This window comes from Dipodomys merriami, unplaced genomic scaffold, assembly GCF_024711535.1.
Source record: "Dipodomys merriami isolate MVZ:Mamm:240054 unplaced genomic scaffold, mDipMer1.0.p SCAF_27, whole genome shotgun sequence".
NCBI classification, from domain to species: domain Eukaryota; kingdom Metazoa; phylum Chordata; class Mammalia; order Rodentia; family Heteromyidae; genus Dipodomys; species Dipodomys merriami.
Genome location: NW_027204159.1, coordinates 6,464,843 through 6,488,940, shown reverse-complemented (window position 1 = coordinate 6,488,940; position 24,098 = coordinate 6,464,843). Strand labels below are relative to the sequence as shown.

The 24,098-nt window shown below is 43.4% G+C and overlaps 1 pseudogene; it reads left to right on the top strand.

Annotated features, from left to right (window-relative positions):
• Positions 1-8,559: 8,559 nt before the first annotated feature.
• Positions 8,560-8,712, top strand: LOC138837276 (dolichyl-diphosphooligosaccharide--protein glycosyltransferase subunit 4-like; annotated as a pseudogene).
• The last annotated feature ends 15,386 nt before the right edge of the window (positions 8,713-24,098 follow it).

Sequence of the window (24,098 nt, the reverse complement as noted above, 5' to 3'; positions counted from 1 at the left end):
CGGGTGTTTTTGCATACGTGTTGTGTCTTTTGGTAGCTTTAAGTCTAGCCCACGCTTTTGCAGATCCCACGCAGATCCTCCTGCTGCTGTTCTGCGACACTGTGCGCTCACTTGGACAATGCATCTCCCACCCACACAGGTACATACTACAGGTCACCTTGGTCCAGTCTCCAGAAGGCTTTCTGGCCAATCTGTCCTATCACTTACCCCTGCAGTATTCCTGATGTCCACTGTGGAATTCTTAGCTGACTTGCAGCGGCTAAAAAATAACTGATTTTGACAAGTTTTTGCTGCTCTTATGCCAATGAGGCCATATCCTTCGTCTAAACAGACACTGCTCCACATTATCAGGATTTCTTCTGAATGCTGACAGTTTTGTCACTGGTTGAGTCATGATTCTGTCCAGCTAAACGGATGGTATTGCTGGAGAACAACAGGCTAGTCTCACCAACAGTAATTTCTAAATCCATTTTGCAATTCCCTAAATTATAGAACTTCTCTCTTTCCAATATCCCTTGTTTAGAAGTTTAGAGGCCCTGCTGAGATGCTGTGCCTGGCACCATAGCCAGGCAAACCTTTGGAAAGCATCCACTGCCCTTGACATTTGCCAGTATCCTTTACTATCCACCTTCTCTGCTGTTTTATAATGGAAAAAAGAGTGGTGCTTCTTGTGCACCCAGACCCTATTATAACCTCCTTTAAAAAAAATAGCTCAGAGCCCCCAGTGGATTAATGGATTTCCAACAAGAGACCCTAGGCTATAGAGCCAAAGAACCACTGGAAAAATGGCAAGCCTCAGTCCTCCCCAGTTTTAATGGAGTTGGTCGGGCTAGGGCTTACATAAGTACAGTAATTTATAAAGTCACATGGTTAGTGTTGGCTTTGTAGGCAGGAGCTCTGTTTTGCAGTTAAATAAAATGTGGCTGAAGACTGCTGCCTTAATCAAAGCAGCATCCGCCTGTCACAGTGTATTCATAAAGGAGGGTTATGAGAACTATAAAACCAGCAGATTGGGTGGGTAATTGTCCTACAAAGCTCTGCCAAAGGAGAAATTACATTGACATCCCATATATTTTGCTATCTTGCCTTCCAAACCCACAAAGTGGAAAAAGCAGAGCAACCCTTAGATTCATGAAAAGATGAGAGGTGTGTGTGTGAGAGACAGAAAGAAAGACAGAAACAGAAGAAAGGAGAGGAGAAAGTGGCTGTGCACAGAGAGGAGTGTTTTTGGAGACAAAGGGATCTATAACCTTATGATGATTGGATTCACAAATTATTTGAGGTACAAGGCAATATTTATGTAGGGAACTAGGTGCTGCTGGCTAACGCCTGTAATCTAGCTTCCAGACTGAGTTCAAGCCCTAGGATCAGCACACACAAAAAAACTGGTCACTGGCTGCTGGTAGCTCACACCTGTACTCCTAGCTACTCAGGAGGCTGAGATCCGAGGATCACAGTTCAGAGCCAACCTGGGCAGGAAAGTCTGTGAGACTCTTATCTCTAATTCACCACCAGAAAAATGGAGGTGGCACTATGGCTCAAGTGGTAGAGCACTCGCTTTGAGCTGAAGAGCTCAAGGACAGGGCCCAGGACCAGTGTTCAAGCAACACGACCAATAAGGGAGGGTGAGGAATGGGGACTGTGGTCACCAATTTTAAGTATAGGCCAGTCAGTATCCCGTGGAGGAGATTCAGATGATAATTTCTTCTTTTGTGAGTTAAAAAATATTTTCTAAATACTTCTAAATTCTGAATTGATGGTAGTAGATTAATTTTTGTGTTCTTTTACCATTAATATCAACTTTTTTTCTATAGTTATGTTTCTACACCCACAAATACAAAATTGTGGAAGTAGCAACAAAAATAATAGTGGAGGGGGCTGGGAAGGTAGCTCAGCGGTAGAGCGCTTGCCTTGTAAGCATGAGGCCCTGGGTTCGATTCCTCAGCACCACATAAACAGAAAAAGCCGGAAGTGTCGCTGTGGCTCCAGTGGTAGAGCGCTAGCCTTGAGCTGAAGAGCTGAGGGACAGTGCCCAGACCCAGAGTTCAGGCCTCATGACCGGCAAAAAAAAAAAAAATAATAATAATAGTGGAGGTTGTAAAAAGAAAACAAAACAACCTGCAGATGGATGGAAGGCAAAGGATGAGGGGAAGCCCATTTGCTTGGAGTCTGACATCATAACCAGAAGTCTTGTCTCTCTTCCATCTGTCCTCTCCTCGCTTCTTTCCTTGATGTCTTTTGCCCTTGAGTCCAAAAAGAACACACACACACACCCCACCACCACCACCACCACCACCACCACCACCACCACCTAGGCCACTATTGTTTGATTCCATTTGTGTGTCCTGTGGCTTGAATGTAATTTATCGTTAAGATGCTCATGAGAGCACTGCCCTCTGAAGAAATTAATATAGTTCTCCTGGGACTGCAGTTCATTCCTTTGAGTAGGTTTTCAAAAAGAACAAGGCAGTCTGCTCCCTGTCTTCCTCTCTCACCATATGCTCTCTCTCTTACACGTTACCACCATGATAATGTTATTTACCATGTTGGGACACAGCCAAGGGATCATGTGAGTCAAATAAATCTCTTTTCTTTATAGTACCGGACACATATATTTTGGCATAGTGACAGAAAATGGACTAAGGATATGAAAGTTCAGATAGGGATATCTATAGAGACAAAAAGTATATTAGAGGGGGCTGGGAAGGTGGCTCAGTGGTAGAGCGCTTGCCTTGCATGCATGAGGCCCTGGGTTCGATTCCTCGGCACCACATAAAACAAAAAAAGAAAAAAAGCCAGAAGTGGTGCTGTGGCTCAAGTGGTAGAGCGCTAGCCTTGAGCTGAAGAGCTGAGGGACAGCACCCAGGCCCAGAGTTCAGGCCCCACGACCGGACCCCCAAAAAAAAAAAGTATATTAGAGGTTGCTTAGGGCTGAAAGGGGGACAAAATGATAGTTAAAGAGCTTAGAATTTCTTCTTGGAGAGATGAAAGTGTTCTAGAATATTTGTAAATATTTTAACAATCACTGAATTATATTCCTTTTTTTTTTTTTTTGATTCATTGTGGGGCTTGAACTCTGGGTCTGAGCACTGTCCCTTGGCTCTTCAGCTCAAGGCAAGCACTCTACCTTTGAGCCACAGCAGCACTTCTGGTTTTCTAGTGGTTTATTGGAGATTAGAGTCTCACAGACTTTCCTGCCCAGTCTGGCTTTGAACCGCGATTCTCAGATCTCAGCCTCCTGAGTAGCTAGTATTGCGCCCAGCTTGAATTATATTCTTTAACTGGGTAAACTGTATGGTGTATGGAGTATGCCTCAATAAAGCTGTTAAAACAACAGCATGAAAAGCATACCTGGAGACCTGAAAAATCAGTAGTTCTACCCATAATTGTGGGATATATAGTCATTTCAGGGCCAGAAAGAGCTTTTAATTTTTATTAATTTATTTTATTGTTATAGAAGTGATATACAGAAGTGTTACATTTACATATATCAGATAATAAGTACATTTCCTTTCATACACTGTCATCTTTTCCCTCATTCTCGTCCATTCCCTATTCCCTTCCTTTTTAAATTTTTTTTTCTTTTTTTTGGGTCCCGCTGTGGGGCCTGAGCTCTGGGCCTGGGCGCTGTCCCTCAGCTCTTCAGCTCAAGGGTAGCACTCTACCACTTGACCCACAGCACCACTTCCCACTTTTTTTTCTTTTTTGCTTATGTGGTGCTGGGGAATCGAACCCAGGGCCTCAGGCATGCAAGGCAAGCGCTCTACCACTGAGCCATCTTCCCAGCCCCTCCTTTTTAAAATTTTAAAATTTAGCTGGGCGCTGGTGGCTCACGCCTGTAATCCTAGCTACTCAGGAGGCTGAGGTCTGAGGATCGCGGTTCAAAGCCAGCCCGGGCAGGAGAGACCGTGAGACTCCTATCTCCAATAAACCACCAGAAAACCGGAAGTGGCGCTGTAGCTCAAGTGGTAGAGTGCTCAGCCTTGAGCTGAAGAGCTGAGGGACAGCGCCCAGGCCCAGAGTTCAAGTCCCATGACCGACAAGAAAAAAAAAAAATCTAAAATTTTTATTTCTTGCTAAGCCTGGAGCTTTAACTCAAGGCCTGGGTCCTGTCCCTAAACTTCTCTTTGCTCAAGACTAGAGTTCTACCACTTGAGCCCCAGCTTTACTTAGGATTTTGGTGATTAATTGGAGATAAGAGTCTCTTGGACTTTCATGCCTGGGGTGAATTTCAATGATGATTCTCAGAGAATTTTTGTTATTGCTTCTGGTGGGATAGCTGCCGTCTATTAAATTTGAGTAGTTAAATTTGTTAGATCTCACCCTCTTGCTAGGAATTCAGTCATGAGCTACCAGTGCCTGCCTAGAAAGGACTTTTTATACTAGATTCAGTGGCTTCTCAGAGCTCCTGCCTATCTGTGGAAAAACATAAGGACTTTTAGGGCCATCAGTTCAAACAGAAGCAAAGAGGTATGCTACATTCCCATGCTTCCTAATAAGGACTTAATCCAACATCTATAGTTACCTACAAGGCAGAAGGCATTTGGGCCCTGAAAGAACCAGAGTCTCTGTATTCCCTCTGTGTTAAAAATTAATTATGATAATAACCTCTGCATAAACAAATATAGCTCTTTAGATGAAAGACTATTAGATAAAAAGAATAGTCGCAAGGCAACCTGGGATTCTGAGCTCTCTCTATTGCATATAGGGAAACATAATGACGTCAGCAAAACAAGACCAATTCCTAGTCCTTGGAGTTGAGCAAGTTCCAGGACTTGGCTTCTTCCTCACATGCCTCCAATCACCCCTTCATTTGGTTGCTAGACTCAATTTGTTAGTCTATTTTCATACTCCTCATTTTCTCACTACCCTCACCCCCACAATGTCCAAATTGGCCCTCCAATACTGAAACCATTTGCCGGAAATTCATTAAACTGAACACATGGGAAATTACAGAGGAGATTTCACTTGTCACTTAGGCTCAAATTTAGAAAGTAATTTTAAAAGGACAGTGCTGGGAGACTATTTTTATCTTGCTTGTTTGTGCTGACTTTTCTTATCTTGCTGTCTTTCATTCTCTTCCTGCCTATCTCTCCTTTTCCTTGTTTCTTCTTAAACTAAACATTGGCCTTTAGAAATATTTGTCACAAGTTCTCCTATCTTGCTCTTTAGACTCTGTTTTCTTTTTACTTGTTCATTCATTCATTCACTTATTCACTCATTCAACATATCCCCAGGTATGAGGCTAATCTAGGCAACATAGTGAGATCCTATCTCTTTAAAAGAAAGAAATAGCCAGGGTAGCTCACACCTATAATTTATTTATTTTTTATTATTTTTTTAGCCAGTCCTGGGGCTTGAACTCAGAGCCTGGGCACTGTCCCTAAGCTTCTTTTACTTAAGGCTAGCACTCTACCACTTGAACAACAGCGCCACTTCCGGCTTTTTCTGTTTATGTGGTATTGAGGAACTCAGGGCTTCATGCATGCTAGGCAAGCACTCTACCACTAAGACCTAGAATTTTAGCCACACAGGAGGCTGATATTGGAAGATTACTTACTGTTCAAATCTAACCCCACACAAAGTCCAGAGACAGTTATCTCTAATTAACTAGCAAAAACCTGGAACTGGAGAGGTGACTCAAATGGTAGAACACCATCTGTGAGCAGAGTAAACCCAGCAAGAGAGACCCTGCATCCAGGCCTGAGTACTGGCACAAAAAAGAAAGGAAGAAAGGAAGGAAGGGAGGGAGAGAGGGATGGAGAGAGGGAAGGAAGGAAGAAGGAAGGAAGGAAAAAAAATTATTATTGGTAGAACTGGAGTTTGAACTCAAGTTAGTCCTTGGGCTTGCTAAGGAAGAACTCTACTACTGTTTGAGCTACACCCCCCCCACCCCAAAGAAAAGCACATCATTTTTGGCAGTACTAGGGTTCAAATCCTGCTTAGTAGGCAGGCTCTTCCAACGAGCCATGCCTACAGTCCCACCCGACTCCCATATTACTTTTTAAAATAAAAACTAAAACCACAAGTTGGGCACCAGTGGCTCATGCCTATAATCCTAGCTACTCGGAGGGCAGAGATCTGAGGATCATAGTTTGAATCCATCCCAGACAGGAAAGTATGTGAGACTCTTATCTCCAATTAACCACCAGAAAACCAGGAGGCCCTGTGGCTCAAAGTGGTAGAGCACTAGCTTGAACGGAAAAAGCTCAGGGACAACTCCCAGGCCCCGAGTTCAAACCCCACAACTGACCAAAGGAGAAAAAAAAACAAGTAAAAACACAAGGAAATGGATAGACTTAGAACAAATCATGCTAAGTGAGGTAAGCCAAGCTCAGAGAGACAAACGGTGAATGTTTTCTCTCATGTATGGGAGCTAGAGCCAAATACAACTGGACATGATAACCTATAGAGGACTCTAGGCATTCATTCACACACCGTCAGACTAAAGGAGGATACCCTTAGGAGAGAAACACAATGGTGTAACTTTTCTAAACATACTATTTTTGAAAATGAACTTCAGGAAGTGGAAAATTCTTTTTGTTGTTGTTGTTATTGGTGGTGGTGGTAGTTTTGTTGTTGTTTTTTTTCCCTCCTTTCTTGTGAAGTAAAGATGGGGCACAGAAAGGGAGGGAGGAAGAGTGAACAAATACAATTATGTTATTCAGTATACCCTATGTGGAAAATGACCTATGTAACTTGTGGGCAGGGCTGGGAGAGGGAAACTGGAGGAAAGTAAAGGAAGGATTGGCATTGTCCAAAAAAAAAAAAAGAAATATACTTATTATCTCTGTACAACACCTTAGTAAAAAAAAAAAAAATATATATATATATATATATATATATATTTTGGTGGGTCATGGGTCTTGAACTCTGGGCCTGAGTGCTGTCCCTCACCTCTTCAGCTCAAGGCTAGCTCTCTACCACTTGAGCCACAGCGCCATTTCCAGTTTTCTGAGTGGTTTATTGGAGATAAGAGTCTCATGGACTTTTCTTGCTGAGGCTGACTTTGAGCCATGATCTTCAGATCTCAGCCTCCTGAGTAGCTAGGATTACAGGCGTGAACTACCACCGGCATCCTTCCTTCTTTTTTGTTCCCTGATCCTTTTCCTTCCTCCCAATTTCCTTCTCTGGTATTGGATCTCATCACTCATCCATCCCACACAGATTTCGGTTCCAAAAACTTCAGTATTCCTGCTTGACTGAAAATAATATTACTGTTCTGATCATAAAGACAATGTTCTGTCTTTGTATATAGCAAGTTTTCTCAATGTGCAGTCAGGCATACTAAAGGAAGATCTTTAAGTGGGAAAAGTTCATTACCTTTCATATGTTAATGTGAATTATTAGTGTCCATGATGGGCTATAATATCGTAGCCCACATTTTCAACATTTGACAGCATCCTGCTGTAAAGCATAGCCTCTTTGGAACACATTTCAGAAAAATTTATAGTAACATTTTTGTTGATTGCTGACTAGCTATGTAACAAAGAATCAGGCATGGAAACTCTCTGCGCCTCAGTTTTACTCCTCTGCAAAATGGGACTAATATAAATTCCCTGTCCTATGATAGAACAAGGGCTTCAGTCAATCATCTAAAGATAACTTGACCAGGGCTAGAGGATCTGCTTCCAAGATAATTAATGTAATTGTTGGCTTGACTGATCACATGTCATGCTTCCCCCAGAGCAAGTGATCAGAAGGACCAGGAGAAAGTTACTAAGGAGGAAGACACAAAGTTTTTTATAATCTAATCTTGGATATTACATGTTATTCTTCTATATTTTATTAGCCACATAAGTTCTAGCACTATGTGTGAGGGGATTACAAATACAAGAATACTGGCAGAAGCCGGGCGCTGGTGGCTCACGCCTGTAATCCTAGCTACTCAGGAGGCTGAGATCTGAGGATCGCGGTTCAAAGCCAGCCCGGGCAGGAGAGACCGTGAGACTCCTATCTCCAATAAAACCACCAGAAAACCGGAAGTGGCGCTGTAGCTCAAGTGGTAGAGCGCTCCCCTTGAGCTGAAGAGCTAAGGGACAACGCCCAGGCCCAGAGTTCAAGCCCCACGACCGACAAAAAAAAAAAAAGAAAAAAAAATACTGGCAGATAGGGGATCATTGATTATTTCTAATAAAACTGGCTAGTATAACTCCTTTGCAAAAAGGTCGTCAAACTAACCATCTCTTCATAAAAATCAATAAACATGTGGCATGTTGCTGAGAACATGGGGAAAAGGAGCCCTCTCATGAGCTTGGCATAGAATATAAATTACTGCAACAATTCTGGAAGGTGGTTTGGAGATTCCTTGAAAACCTAAACATAGAACTACCCTGTGATACAGTGATACCACTCTGGGCATCTACACAGAACATTACAAGTCAAGATTTGGTAAGGACACTTGCACATCTATGTTCATTGCTCACTATTTCCGAGAGCCAACTTATGGAAATAGCCCAAATGTCTTACAGTGGATGAGTGGATCAAGAAAATATTATACATGCCCTGGTTCAGGCCTTCTACCTCGAGTTGTGCCCCAGCGGAGCGGAGCCGGTCAGGATGATCATGGACATGCGGCTTGCCATCTTCGCCAACATGCTGGGCGTATAGCTCTTCTTGCTTGTCATTCTCTATCACTACATGGTAGTCAACAATCCCAAGAAGCATGAAAGTGGTGTTTTCTCTGCCCCAGGGTTCCAGGATGTAGTCTGAGGCAAGATGGAGGGTGTGAGGGGCCTTCACACTTCACTTCATCTCTTCTACCATCACAACATACAAAGCAACTACATCTGGATTTTCCCAAACAACTTTTATTTCCTCAAAGTCTTCCTTAACCCTATGGAACAAGAAGCTGTCACTGGATAGGGCCCAGTATAGAGGCTGCTTTCTTTTCTATTCCCTCTCCCCAAATAAAAAAAATATAGATATAAAAAAGAAAACATTATACATACACAATGGAATTTTACCTATCAGAAGGAATAACATTATATTATTTTCAGGGAAATCGATGGACCTAGAAAAAGTTAAGTGAAGTAAGTCAGGCTCAGAGAGACAAATTGTGCATGTTTTCTCTCATATATGAAAGTTAGATCTAAAATACATGATAACATATATAAGGTTTATGCATATATACACAAACAAACTGACTAAAGGATGGTATACTTGAGTGAGGAGTCCAATGGCATAACTCCTCTGAACAACTAATGAACTATTTAACAAAATGAATACCAAGAAGTGGAAATATTTGGGTAGGGAGAAGAAAATGAGAAAGGGTCACAAATGGAGGGAGGAAGAGTAAGCAAATATACTCATTATAGCCAATGTACATTATGTAAAGGATGAACTATGTAGCTTGGGGAGAAACTGGAGGATAATGATGGAAAGGGTAACATTGATCAAGATGCATTGTACTTATAACCTGACTTATGGAATTGAAACCTCTTTGTATAACTACTTAATGATAAAAATAAACACGCGGCTTTTGTTAATGCAATAGACGGCTAGGCATGATGGCACATTCCTGCAGTTCCAATTATGTTAGGCAGAGATGAGAAGATCAAAGTTCAAGGTCAGCAAAAATTAGCAAGATTATCTCAAAAACAAACCAGCTGCTGGGTGCTGGTAGCTTATGCCTGTAATTCTAGCTACACAGGAAGCTGAGATCTGAGGATCTCAGTTTGAAGGCAGCTCAGGGAGGAAAGTCTATGAGACTCATCTTCAATTAACCAACAGAAAACTGTAAGTGGAGCTGTGGCTCAAAGGAGAAGAAAAGTTCAGGGATAGCATCCAGGCCCTGAGTTCAAGCCCCATGATCGACCAAAAAAAAAAAGAAAGAAAAAAAAAAGCATAGTCCAAGTACAGTACTTCATACCTATAATCCCAGCAATGTAGAAGGAAGAGGCAGGAGGATTTGCTCTGAGGCGGACCCAGGGCAAAATTGAGACCCTACTTGGAAAATAAACTAAAGCAAAGAAGGGCTGAAGCCCAAGTGGTAGAATGCTTCCCTAGCAAGTATAAGGTCATGAGTTCAACCTCCAAAACCCCCCTCCAAAAAACCATAAAACATTTGTGTTGGAAGCATTACTCAGATAGAGTGCCAGTTGACCAAGCAACTCAAGAATGAGGTCCCAAATTCAAACCCCAGTACAACCAAAAACAAAACAAAGATTTAAAAACAGCCCCAAAACCCAAACCACTGGAATTCATATCCCTTTCTCAGAAAAGAACAGGGGAGCTTCAGAAAATTGCTGCGAGGTCTGGGAATGTGGCTTAGTGCTTAGTGGTAGAGTGCTCACCTATGATGCATGAAGCTTTGATTCCTCAGTACCACATAAACAGATAAAGCCAGAAGTGGTGTTGTGGCTCAAGTGGTAGAGTGCTAACCTTGAACAAAAGAAGCTCAGGGACAGTGCCTAGACCCTGAATTCAAGCCCTAGAACCAGAAAAAAAAAAGTTGCTGTGAGTCTGGCTTCAGTTCTTGTGTCAACTATGTATGAGCATGCTTATTTCTTCAAAGCCTCAATTCCTCTATCTCGGGCCTCATTATTTCGTTCATCTAATTAACTCAACCTTGAATAATCTTAGTTAAACCTGCAAAGAAAAAAAATCTCTTTGAGGAAACCTATAGAACTTCAAAGCCAGGCTGAGACTCTGAGTAATTTAACCTTGAAATGACACTGACTTTTATGAAGGATGTCAGACTTACCCAGCCCTCCAGAAACCCTAAGTACTTTCTTGTGGAAGAGAGGCAGGCATCCTGCCTAGTCTAAGAAGAATGATTGACAGCCAGGATCAGAACATTTGCTTCTTGCTTCAACCCTGAGGGCCAGTTCTGTGTTTGACAGAACAAAGATATGGTTCTCAGAGGCCCAAAACAGGCCTCCTGCCCAGCCCCCATCAGCTGGGGCTCAGCTTTGCAGATCTTCATAGGTCAGTTTCCTCAGCTGAGCAGCAGATGGCATCACAGCCTCAGGAGCGAGCAGCTAAGGCTGCTGGCAAGAGAAGAGTTCCTTGTAAGGAGCTCAGCTGTTAGTTTGGTGTCTGGAAGCTCCTGGGGCAGGGCCCCTGCCTCTTAGTTCTCAGCTTGAGGAAGCTTCTGATCTGTGTCTACAAATGAAGATACTGTCAGGCCAGTATCTCAGACTTGAGTTCTCAATCGGGAAACAGAGGGTGAGAAGATAGTATGTTGTATGATATTTTCTGAGACTGTTTTTCCTTCCTTGGCAGAGAGAGATTCAACGGAATATATCCTGCTTTAGAAACTGACAGGTTCCAGGCAGAAGCATCTGGGATGGCCAGATAGAGCCATAGGTGACTTGAGGGACCTGCGGACTGTAGGGAATTCCAAGGATTCCAAAAATCAAATCCTCTTTTTTTCTGTGACCCAAATTGGTACTGTCTGAGCTGCCTGCCAGTGATGCAGATAGGACTCAGTCCTTCAGGCTTTCTATCTGTGCCTCCATCTCCTTCCCATTCTTCCACTTCCATCTTCCTTTCACTTCCTTTTCCTCTGTCATCCCTGCACATTTATGTCTTTTTCCTCTGTGGATTGATTTATTTCCTCTGCTCCAGTGCAGGGAAGAAAGCTGGTTACCAAACAGTCTCAGCAAAATGTTCCTGGGCACTGAGCCGCACCATTGCCTGCCTTTAAGGGACTCAGAGCCTCTGTATTCCTTACTTCACTTTCTCCCTTTCCCCCATTTCCTCCTGGCCTCTGCTGCTTAAAGGTAGTATCTGGGGGCTTGAATACAAAAGAATCTCCTCTCTTTCCCTAGAACCTATGTTACCTGTTTTGTAGCTCCAGTGAGGAAAGATTTAAGGGACTTCCCAGTAAGGCTGAGATCCCTTACACCTCATGTTCACTGGAAACCCATTATGTAGCATTAGAATGTCAATCTGAGAGCAGGGCCCTGCCTACCTGATTCATTTCTGCATTCTCAGTATGTAGCACATAAGATACTCAGTAAATAGTTATTAAAATTAAAGTGAGTGGATGCAGGCCTCCATCTCTATATTAGGCATTAGGGGTATAAGTATCAATGCTATACTCCGAGACCAGAAAGACCGGGAGAGGGCTCTCTCTCTCTCTCTCTCTCTCTCTCTCTCTCTCTCTCTCTCTCTCTCTCTCTCTCTCTCTCTCACACACACACACACACACACACACTCCAAATTAATCACCTGTAATCCAGAATAGTAACTGAGGTTGATGGTAGAAGACATAGGAGTAAATAAAAAGTCAGTAAAAAACAGAATCAGTGCTGTATTAGGGAAAACACAGGGCAATAGGAAAAGAGAGCAAAGGCAGCTTGTCTAGCTTGGGGTTTCTGGAAGGTGTTCTGATGGAGAGAATCTAAACTATGTTCACCCTGAAGTGTCAGTAGAAGTGAGCTGGGAAAAGATGATAGCTAGAGAGTTATAGTCCAAAGAAGTATCAATATGTGGTAAAAAGAGAATAGCCAAGTTTCAAGAAACTGAGCAAATGTGTCAGGAATTATGGCTGAAGTCCTAGTGGGTTAGGAAGTAGGGCAGAAGAACATTAAAGAGGTAAAAGAGTGATACCTTTAGGGCATGAAAAGCCATTTAAGATTTTTTTTTTGGTCATGGGGCCTGAACTCAGCTCTTCAGCTCAAGGCTAGCACTCTACCACTTGAGCCACAGCGCCACTTCCAGCTTTTTTCTTTTTGCTTATGTGGTGCTAGGGAATCGAACCCAGGGCCTCAGGCATGCAAGGCAAGCGCTCTACCACTGAGCCACCTTCCCAGCCCCCCCCCCCATTTAAGATTTTTAAGAAGGGAAGTCAGCTTTCATTTTAGAAAGCTGCTTCTGGGTTATTTATTGAAGGGGTAATGTCAAAGGGACATCTGAAGACCATTTGAGAAGCAGTCCAAGCAAGACAGCATGGTCTGGGTGATGATGTTATCAGTGGGAGCAGAGGTCATGGTTGAGTTGAGAGGATAGTTATTAATTTTCCTTGTCTCAGACCTGGGGTAATAGGGATACTAGCTTGCCAGAGAGAAAATATACATGCAAAGGTTTTAGGAGCTTGGTGTGTTCTGGGAGGCACATGCAATTGTGTATTTTTAGCCTGTGAAAGGGTACAGGAGAAGGTAGTAGAAGATGAGGGAAGGAGGAGCTAACCTTTGCTGAGAGCTTTAGATTCCCCAGGTGAGACTAAAGTCCTTCCGTTAGATCTGGGCATGGATAGAAGAGGTGTGACCATCCTTTGCAGTTACCCAATTATCTGAAGGGATTGGGGACTTTCAGAATAAATACATCACTCAATACTTAGGGGACAAGTGCAGTGCCCAAGGAAGTGAAGGAGAGAATGGAAACCGGAGTAAGCAGGTGGACCAAGAAAGGGATTAGGGAGAATGGGAAGAAACTGTCTGCAATGGGGCTGAGAAGGTGGCTCAGTGGCAGAGTGCTTGCCATGCATGCATGAGGCCCTGGGTTCCCTTCCTCAGTGCCACATAAACAGAAAAAGCCAAAAGTGGCACTATGGCTCAAGTGGTAGAGTGCTGGCCTTGAGCTGAAGAGCTGAGGGACAGTGTCTAGGTCCAGAGTTTAAGCCCTACGACCGACAAAAAAAAAAAAGAAAAGAAAAAAGAAAGAAAGAAAAGAAAAGGAAACCTGTCTGCCAAACACAGAGAGGTAAGAAAAGCTGGGTAAAATCCCATCAGAATCTGAAACTCCTGTTCTGGAATTGTCTGCTCTTGGATTGATCTCTCTTCTGTCTCCAGACTTCAAAGGCATAATACAGATATCTCTTATACCCCCACCCCACTGAAATAAGCAGGATTATTAAAGGATAAAGATGGTACAGTGCTTATCTGGCATTCATGAGAACCTGGCATTCATGAAGACCTGGATTCAATCCCTAACACTGCAAAAACAAGAAAGGGATCAGAGTAGAGAGCACGGATCAATTAATATAATGGTTAAAAAACTGGGCCCTGTTTTGTAACTTAAGGCAAATGACTTAATGGAGCCATTTTCCTTCCTTGTCAGTGCTGAAAGCTTAAATGAGGCCATGTGGATAGAAAACTCACATAGTGAAGGTTTCCAATAGATGTCTGGTGTTACTGGGGTTTTAGTATGAGCCAAATGGGATAGGAACATATAGTTCAAAGAGGTAGGAAGGGATGTAAGAGGAAGGCTGAGCGGAAGAAGGCAAGTTCCTACATGTCTTCAATGGCTTCTATAGCCTGAGGCAAAAACCTCTACTATGTAACAGTCCCCCAAAGCTCATGAGTTGGAAACTGAATCCCCAATGTAACAGTATTAATAAGTGATGTCTAATAAGAGGTGAGTAGTCATGAAGCAGAACCTGCATGAATGGATTAATGTCTTTATTGCCAGAGTGAGTTCATTAGAAAAGTGAGCACAGTCCCTTCTACTTTCTTTTTACTTTTTATTACTTAAAAATCATGCCAGTACTTGGGCTTGAATCCAGAGCCTGGGTACTATCCCTGAGCTTTTGTGCTCAAGGCTGTAATTCTACTACTTGAGCCATAGCTCTACTTCTAGCTTTTTAGTGGTTAATTGGAGGTAAGAGTCTCATAGACTTTTTTTGCCCAGGTTGGCTTTGAACTGTGATTTTCAGATCTCAGCCTCCTGAGTAGCTAGGATTGTAGGAGTGAGCCACTGGCATCCTTTTTCTTTCTCGCTCTCTCCCAATATTTTTCCCTCTTCTGCCCTGTCAAGACCCAGAGAAGGCCCAGGATAGACACCAACTCCTGTCCTAGCCTTCAAAATTGTAAGAACTACATTTATCTTCTTTGTAAATTACTCAGTCTCAGGCATTCTGTTACAGTAACACAAAATTGAAAAGACATTAACCAAGGATGGTGTCTTCCTACCTGTCCTGCCTTATCTCCCACTGTTTCCAAACTTTACAGGACTAAACACACCAACACAATTGTGTTCCACAAATACACTAGGGGTTCCAAGCTATTACACAAGTTATTCATTCTTTCTTTCTTTCCTTTCTTTCTTTCTTTCTTTCTTTCTTTCTTTCTTTCTTTCTTTCTTTCTTTCTTTCTTTCTTTCTTTCTTTCTTTCTTTCTTCCTTCCTTCTTTCCTTCCTTCCTTCCTTCCTTTCTTCCTTCCTTCCTTCCTTCCTTCCTTCCTCCCTCCCTCCCTTCCTTCCTTCCATCCTTTCTTTTTTTTGTTGGTTGTGGTGCTTGAACTTTGGGCCTGGGCGCTGTCCCTGAGCTCTTCTGCTCAAGGCTAGCACTCTACCACTTGAGCCACAGTGCCACTTCCGGCTTTTTCTGCATATGTGGTGCTGAGGAATCGAACCCAGGGCCTCATGCATGTGAGGCAAGGACTCTACCCCCGAGCTACCTTCCCAGCTCTACAAGTTATTCTTTTAGAGAAAAAGTAGTCTCTTAAACTTGTCTTTATGCCAAACATCAAGAAGCCTTCTGAGACCTGGCAGGTTGAGAATGGACTGAGTGTGTGTGTGTGTGTGTGTGTGTGTGTGTGTGTGTGTGTGTGTGTGTGTGTTGTGTTGTGTTGTAAGAGGAACCTTGTATTCTAAGGGTCAAGCAGGCTGATGAACATGCTTCTTTTAATCAGTGAGTCCAAGATTGGAGAAGAAAGTGGAAAGGCTTACAGGAGCCCCAGTATTATCCATGGCTCTCCATTTCCTCTACTGTTTTCTCTCTTTTCCTTTTTGGGGCTCAAGTTCCCTGGGAGGAATTGCAAGCCTAAGAGTGTTGGTCAAGGACTCACTTGTTCTAGTTGGGGGACTTAGTGAAGGGTCCAGGATGCATAGACCCACTTACATGGAAAAGTATCTTAGATGCATAGGATCATGGGAACCTGGAGGAGGTACAGGTAGTTCAACACAAAGGAGCTTTGGAAGGCTCCGTAGAAGAGGGGTACTGTGTCTAGGAAGACTTACTAGATGAGAAAGGGTTTCCTGGCAATGTGCACATACATGCACAGGCATGGCCTGCCTCCTCCTTCACTTTGCTTCTCCTTCTCCTAGTCCATCCTTTGAACCATTAAACATTAGAGCTGAAAGACATCAATGATCTTGTAGGCCATCCCTGGCTTTGAATTTTAGACTGGGGAAAATAGCCAGAAAAAGAGACACATCGAAGTCTTCTCAGGGGAAGAGGACCTAGATCCAGAACTTGGTGTTTCAAGTTCTGCTCAAACTTTCTAGCACCATACTGCCCCAACCATGTTGGCCTCATTTACCCCATCAGAGGGATGGCTGAATGCTTTTTCCCATGTGTGAACAGGGAAGAAAATTCTACTGACTGTTTTATCCAGTGTTAGTAACTATAACATCTACCTTCGTTGAACATTTGCACTGTGGAGCACAATTCTAGGTACTGGACACAGAAAACAAACTCTACTCTTATGTAGCTCACACTGTAGCATGGAGATGGAAAGTAAATAGACTTGTAACTGGTAAGGTGTTTACAATTCAGCTGGATTAGTTGTCTCTTCAGAAATGTATGAAAAAGAGAAATGTAGAAGCAGAGAAACAAAAGCGTAGGAAAAAGAGCAAAAAAAATTTAAAGAAAATATAAATAATGGATATAAATTAATCAAGGGAGAGCAATGGACAGAATATCTGAGAGAAGTTAAAAAAAAAAAAAACAACAAACAACCAAGGGGGGGAGGAGAGGAGTTGGGGAGGAAAGAGATGGTAGGAAAAACAAAGGAGGAGGTAACAATGCTCAATAGGAAATGTACTCATTACCTTACTTATGTAACTGTAACCCCTCTGTACACTATTTTTACAATAAAAAACATTAAAAAAGCCGGGTGCCAGTGGCTCATGCCTGTAATGCTAGCTACTTAGGAGGCTGAGATCTGAGGATCGCAGTTCAAAGCCAGCCCGGGCAGGAAAGTCCGGGAGACTCTTATCTCCAATAAAAACCACTAGAAAACCGGACGTGGCGCTGTGGCTCAAGCAGTAGAATGCTTTCCATGAGCTGAAGAGCCCAGGGACAGTGCCCAAGCCCAGAATTCAAGCCCCACAACCGACCTAAAAAAAGGAAAATAAAAAAAAAACAAACAACACCCCAAAACAGCTGAAGAGTAGAGAGAAAAAGATGCACCTTTCCCCCCCTAAATGTCAACTGCTTGTCCCTATTTATTTTTCTGGGAATGGAATAACATCTGCAGCACCTGCCTTCAGTTCACCCTCAGCACCCTACATGGGGAGGCAGGGTGGCCATTACTTTCCACCTATCTCCTTCCTCCTTTCTCCCTTCCTCCTTTCCTTTCCCTTCCTTCCCTTCCCTCCCTCCCTCTCTTCCTTCCTTCCTTCCTTCCTTTCCTCCTTCCTTCCTTCCTTCCATCCTTCCATCCATCCTTCCTTCCTTCCTTCCTTCCTTCCTTCCTTCCTTCCTTCCTTCCTTCCTTCCTTCCTTTCCTCCTTCCTTTCTTTCTTCCTGCCTTCCTTCCTTCCCTTTTTTAAATTATTTTTTGGCAGTCATGGGGTTTAGACTCAGGGCCTGGGCACTGTCCCTGAGTTCTTTTACTCAAGGCTAGTGCTCTAACACTTTAGCCACAGCTCTACTGAGTTAATACAAAGAAGCTGGGACAGTGCCTGGCACTGAGCAAGTTCCCATGAACATTATTCTAGTGTGGCAGGACCTGTGACTCTGCAGAAATGTGCTACTTTTATTAGATTGAGCACTCTATAGGAAAAAGATTATTGTCTGTCTTGTTTACTTCAGTACAGATAACCCTATAGCACAATATGTAGCATACAATATGTAAATATCTTTTGAAAAAAAAGTAGATTACCATTTCATCAATAAAGAAAACAAGGCAGAGAGTTTAGAAGACTAAAAACCATTCCAACAGAGACTGGGAAGGTGGCTCAGCAGTAGAGCACTTGCCTTCCGTGCATGAGGCCCTGGGTTTGATTCCTCAGCACTACATAAGCAAAAAGAAAAAAAGCCGGAAGTGGCACTGTGGCTCAAGTGGTAGAGCATTAGCTTTGAGCTGAAGAGCTGAGGGATAGCACCCAGGGCCAGAGTTCAGGCCCCACGACTGTACCCCCCCCCCCAAAAAAAAAACAACATTCCAGCTACATTAGTGGCAAAGACTGATTTTAGAGCTCAATTCTAATGCTCTGAGATCTGTCTTGACTGGTAGGGAGTGATGGCATGTGGTGGGATGAGATTCTGTGCAGTTTTTAACCTCAAAAGTAGGCTTAACCCCATTACAATGGCTCATACTTGTAATCCTAGCTACCCAGAAGACAGAGATAAGGGAGAGTTGTAATTCATAGTCACTCTGGGTAGAAAGTTCATGAGACATTCCCCCCCCCCCCACACACACACTCCACGCTGCTCAATCAAAAGCAGGGTGTGGTGGTGTGTAACTGTCATTCCAGCTGTGGAGAAAGTATAAATAAGAGGATCAAGATCTAGGCAGGGCCCAGGCTCCCTGTTTAAATTATAGCAAAAGCAAAAAGGGCTGGAGTCATGGCTCAAATGGTGGAATGCCTGCCTAACAAGCATAAGGTCCTGAGTTCAAACTCAGGGGGAAAAAAAAAGAGGGGCTTAAAAGGAAATAAAAGAGCCTTCATTTCCTGTCTTTCCTGATCAAAGTCAGACCTCTCAGTCTCTCTCACCCCTGCAACTATAGGCTGCTCTTCAGCACACTTCTCTTCGGATCACACTTCTGCAGACCCATCTATTCCTTACAACACTGAACCTTGGTTGCTGATAGTTTGCTTTCCTTTTTTCCATCCCTTTCTTTTGTCCACCTGACCTAAGATTTGCCCTTCCCCTATTCTCTCTTCCCCTCTACTCATTCATCTCTAGCTCTCTGATCTTTGTTACTCTCCTTCTTTCCCTTCTTTTCTCCTACCCTCCCTACTGCTATATAGCCTTGCTCTTTCCTCCCTAAATTGAAGGACAGTAGGGTAATAAAACAAATTGCTGTCAACAAAAGTACATTTCCAGTGTATTCATCTCTACGCTGGAAGATTTATCAGGGTCTCTTGCCCTGTACTGTTATGTAAATGCGGTAATCCAAAGGAAATATGATATCTAAGGAGTCTGGGGATAAAGTCACCATAAAACTATCAATTACCCACTGGTGCTTGAATTTTCTTAACTCACTGCCTTGCTAGCCTCTTGCTTCTCCCCCTTACTGGGGACAGGTTGGGATAGCTGATAAAAGATGTTTTCTGTCTCCTTGGGTCTTCAGAGGTCATCTGGAGGAACAAATGTTTGTAAAGTGCTCAAGAAATTACGAAGTGCTACATAATTCAAGGGTATTATTATTTCTACTGTCATGTGGGCCATCTCTGTGCCTCTCTGGTTTGACAGATAAAGGCTCTGTTTGCAAGCTTGACCAACCCTCCACCTAGATATCTGTAACTGTAACTTCCTTTTGGCTATAATTAATGTGTTCTTTCTTTATTCTTTCTAGGTAGCCCCAGAATCACATAAATGTTTGTTTGTTCTAGAAGTTAATAGAATGACAGCTTTGTGTGTGTATGTGTGTGTGTGTGTGTGCGCGCGCGCGTGCTGTTCCTGGGGCTTGAACTCAGGGTCTGAGTGCTGCTCCTGAGCTTTTTTTTTTTGGGGGGGAGGGGGTCCAGTCGTGGGGCCTGAACTCTTCAGCTCATCAGCTTAAGGCTAGCTAGCGTTCTACCACTTGAGCCACAGGGCCACTTCCAGCTTTTCTCTTTTTGCTTATGTGGTGCTGAGGAATCGAACCCAGAGCCTCATGCATGCAAGGCAAGTGCTCTACCACTAAGCCACCTTCCCAGCCCCATCCTGAGCTTTTTTGCTCAAGGCTAGTGCTCTACCACATGAGCCACAGCTTCACTTCTTGCTTTTCTGGGCAGTTAATTGGAGACAAAAGTCTCATGAACTTTCCTGCCTGGGCTTACTTTGAAACAAGATCCTCAGATCTCAGTTTATTGAGAAGCTAGGATGACAAATGTGAGCTACCCACAATGTGTAAATTACAGCTTTTGAGAAAGTCAAAGACAGCTTTTCTGAGACAGACAGCTTTCTGAGTCCCAGCCCCACTGGTGTAGGAGAGTAGAGCAGGTCTACAGGAGGGATGGATAGGAAACCAGAAGTCTAGCGTTAAAACCCTCACCCCAACAGCTCTCAAGCACCGTACCAAGGATTGAGGATTACATGAACTGCCTTGGATTCCCAATGGCTGTATTGACTTGAGCTTGAGTCCTAGCTTTGAGCCACTTTGCGACTTTTAAATTCGTTCCCTTTCACTTTTTCCATTTGCAAAATGCCAGTGGATAATTGAGTCTGCTTCATATTGTTGTTGTGAGGATAAAGGAGACAAGCCTGTGAAGAACTTAGTATGTAGTAAAACAATTTTCTTGTTGTTTTAAGTGTCAGAGTGCTTTCTAGTTCATGAGCCTTGCCTGTCAAAGACTTGGCTGTGGGGAGACAGAGCAAGCTTGGTCACCCTCCCCCCAAGAAAGGATTCCTAGGTTTGGATTGTGCCTGCTGCTTTTGTTGAGATTAAGCTGTTGGAAACTAGCAGCCCCTGAGGGATGGAGTTAAGGGACAGGAGGAGGCAACAGAAAAGCAAGAAAAATTTTGGGGGAGGTGGGTATCTGCTGTGTAGAAATGTCAAGAGTCAGAGCTACAAGTGAGGGAGGTGGCGGAGGTGGAGGGAGGAGGGAAGAGGATAGGATGTCTCTAAATTGCCACAATCCTGATGGGGCTATAGCTCTGGGACTCTGGCACTTCCTGCCACCCCCAGTCTTGGGAATGAGTCACTAGAGGGAGGAGTGATGGAGGCGTCATGTGCTTCCCACAGAGCACAGGGTTCTGTTCCCCAAAAGAGGACTGTGGGAGGGAGACAGAGATCCAGAGCTTAGGGGCTGGGGGTAGGGAAAGTTAAGCCCAAGAAAAGTGGGGAGGGGCTTCTAAGGCTCAGATCACCTCCTGTATATCAGGGAGCAGGCCCAGCAGCTCAATGTGGTCCTCAGCTAAAAACAACACTGCTTTTCTGACTTCTACCTCTACCTGACTGGTTAGAGGAGGATGCTTCTAATCACCCACAGTAGGATGGGCACTAAAGCTCACTCCTGCCTTTTTTTTTTTTTTTTTTTTTGTGGGGGCACAGTAACAAGGGCTTGAATTCAATGCTCTTGCTTCTTTCCATTCACTGGTATCACTGGTGTGATGCTACTTGAACCATGCCTCCATTTTCAGGTTTTTGATCATTAATTGGAGATAAGAATCTCTCGATTTGTCTTCTCTTGCTGGCTTTGAACCATGATCCTTAGATCTTTTTGAGTAGTTATATAGTAGGGGTGAGCTACCAGCCCCTAGTCCACATGGTCAATTTTTAAAGTCTTCCTTGCTCCAAAAACCTTTTCCTCTGCCCCTTAGCACCTGTCTATAACTCTTTTTTTTTTGGTTGGTTGTGGGGCTTGAACTCTGGGCTTGGGTGCTATCCTTGTGCTCTTCAGCTCAAGGTTGAGCACTCTACCACTTGAGCCACAATGCCACTTCCGGTTTTCTAGTGGTTTATGGGAGATGAGAGTCTCACAGACTTTCCTGCCTGGGCTGGCTTTGAACGGTGATCCTCAGATCTCAGCCTCCTGAGTAGCTAGGATTACAGGCGTGAGCCACCAGCACCCAGCTTTCATGACTCTTTTTTTTTTTTTTTAAGCACTTAGCTCCTTTAAGGTTTTGTAAAAAAAAAATATTTATTTATTTTTTATTATGAAAATACTGTACACAGGGGTTACAATTACATGGGCAAGATAATGAGTACATTTCTTATCAAGCATTGTAGCCTCCTCCTTTGTTTACCCTTCACATCCCTTCCCATCCCTCCCCCCGTACCCCCCCCTTTTAAGATTTTTTGTTTTTGTTTTTCACTTTTGCTCCTACTTACCCATTGGAATGCCTGGTCCTCAAAAATAAAGTTTCTTTCTTTCTTTCTTTCTTTCTTTCTTTCTTTCTTTCTTTCTTTCTTTCTTTCCTTCTCCTCTCTCTCTCTCTCTCTCTCTCTCTCTCTCTCTCTCTCTCTCTCTCTCTCTCTCTCTCTCTCTCTCTCGTGCTGGTAGTGGAGTTTGAACTCTGGATCTAGGCACTATCCTTTACCTTTTTCTGACCAAAGGCTCTAACTACCACTTGAGCCACAGCTTCACCTCTGGCTTTTTGGTGGTTCATTAGAGATAAGAGTCTCAAAGCCTGACTAATACTAGTAGTTCATACCTGTAATTTTAGCCACTCAAGAGGCTGAGATCTGAGGACTGCAGTTCAAAGCCAGCCTGGGTAGGACAGTCTGTGACTCTTATCTCCAGTGAGCCACCAAAACTCCAGAAGTAGAGCTGTGGATCAAGTGGTAGAGTACTAGCCTTAAGCAAAAAAGCTTAAAAACAGCATCCAGGCCCTGAGTTCAAGCCCCAGGGCTGGCATAAAAAAAGTCTCATGAACTTTTCCTCAAATCGCAGCTTCTGAATAGCTAGGGTTAAAGGCATTTGTCCCTGGTGCTGATCAAAATCATAGTCTTTCTCCTTCTCCATTTGAAACAGCGTCTTCCAATTTAGCATAGTCTGGCCTCAATCAGGTCATCCTCCTGTTTCAGCCTTCTACTTCCTCCTTCTATAATCATTGCTACTCACTGACTTTTTCAGTTTCCATTCACTGACCACTTATTATATGCTAGCTGTCATTACACATATTTGCAATTACTTCTCTTAATGACCTAATAATGCTCATATTTTTGTGTCAGTATGGGGGCTTGAACCCAGGGTCTCCCATTCTTGCTTAGCTTTTTCATTCCAGGCTGGTAATGTACCACTTGAGCCATAGTTCCACCACTGCTTTGGTGGTTAATTGTAGATAAAAGTCTTATGGAGGGGCTGGGAAGGTGGCTCAGTGGTAGAGCATTTGCCTTGCATGCATGAGGCCCTGGGTTCGATTCCTCAGCACCACATAAGCAAAAAGAAAAAAGCCAGAAGTGGCGCTGTGGCTCAAGTGGTAGAGAGCTAGCCTTGAGCTGAAGAGCTGAGGGACAGCGCCCAGGCCCAGAGTTCAGGCCCCATGACCGGACCCAAAAAAAAAAAGTCTCAGATCTCAGTCCTCAGATCTCAGCTTTATGAGTAGCTAGGATTATAGGCATGAGCCATAGGCACCTAATAGCTATTTTACAGATGAGGAAATTGAGCTCAGCAAGGTCGTATAATCAACAGATGACAGAACTGAGATTTGACAGTGAAACCTTTACCTTTTCTATTCAGATCTTTTGCTAATTTTTTTTTTTGGGGGGGTCCGGTCGTGGGGCCTGAACTCTGGGCCTGGGCACTGTCCCTCAGCTTTTCAGCTCAAGGCTAGCACTCTACCACTTGAGCCACAGCGCCACTTCTGGCTTTTTTCTTTTTGCTTATGTGGTGCTGAGGAATCGAACCCAGGGCCTCAGGCATGCAAGGCAAACACTATCACTGAGCCACCTTCCCAGCCCCTCTTTTGCTCATTTTTAAGTTGAGTTTTTTTTTCATTATCATTATTTTTGAATGCATGGTGCTAAAATTGAACCCATGGCTTCATACAGGCTAGATAAACATTCTACATTTTTTTTTTTGGATGTGTGGCTTGAACTCTGGGCCTGGGCAGTGTCCCTCAGCTCTTCAGCTCAAGGCAAGTGCTGTACCACTTGAGCCACAGTGTCACTTCCAGTTTTCTAGTGCTTAATTGGAGATAAGAGTCTCACAGACTTTCCTGCCCCCGCTGGCTTTGAATCTTAACCCTCAGATCTCACCCTCATAAGTAACTAGGATTTCAGGTGTGAGCCACCAGCACCAGGTAGCATTCTACTACTTTAGCATATCCCTGGCCTTATCTTCTTTAAATATGCTAGATTCATATCCATTATTAGATATGTGATTTGCAAATAATTTTTTCCATTCTGTGGGTTGTCCTTTGTTAAAAAAAATTTTTTTTCTTGCCATGTAGGATAGCAAGCCCAGGGCCTTGTGCATGTAGGGCAAGTGCTTTACTGTGCCACACCTCCAGCCCATTTTCACAGGGTCTCACTGTGCAGTCCAGGCTGGTTTCCAACTTACAATCTTCCTTTCTTAGCCTCCCAAATATTAGGATTATAGACATGTATCA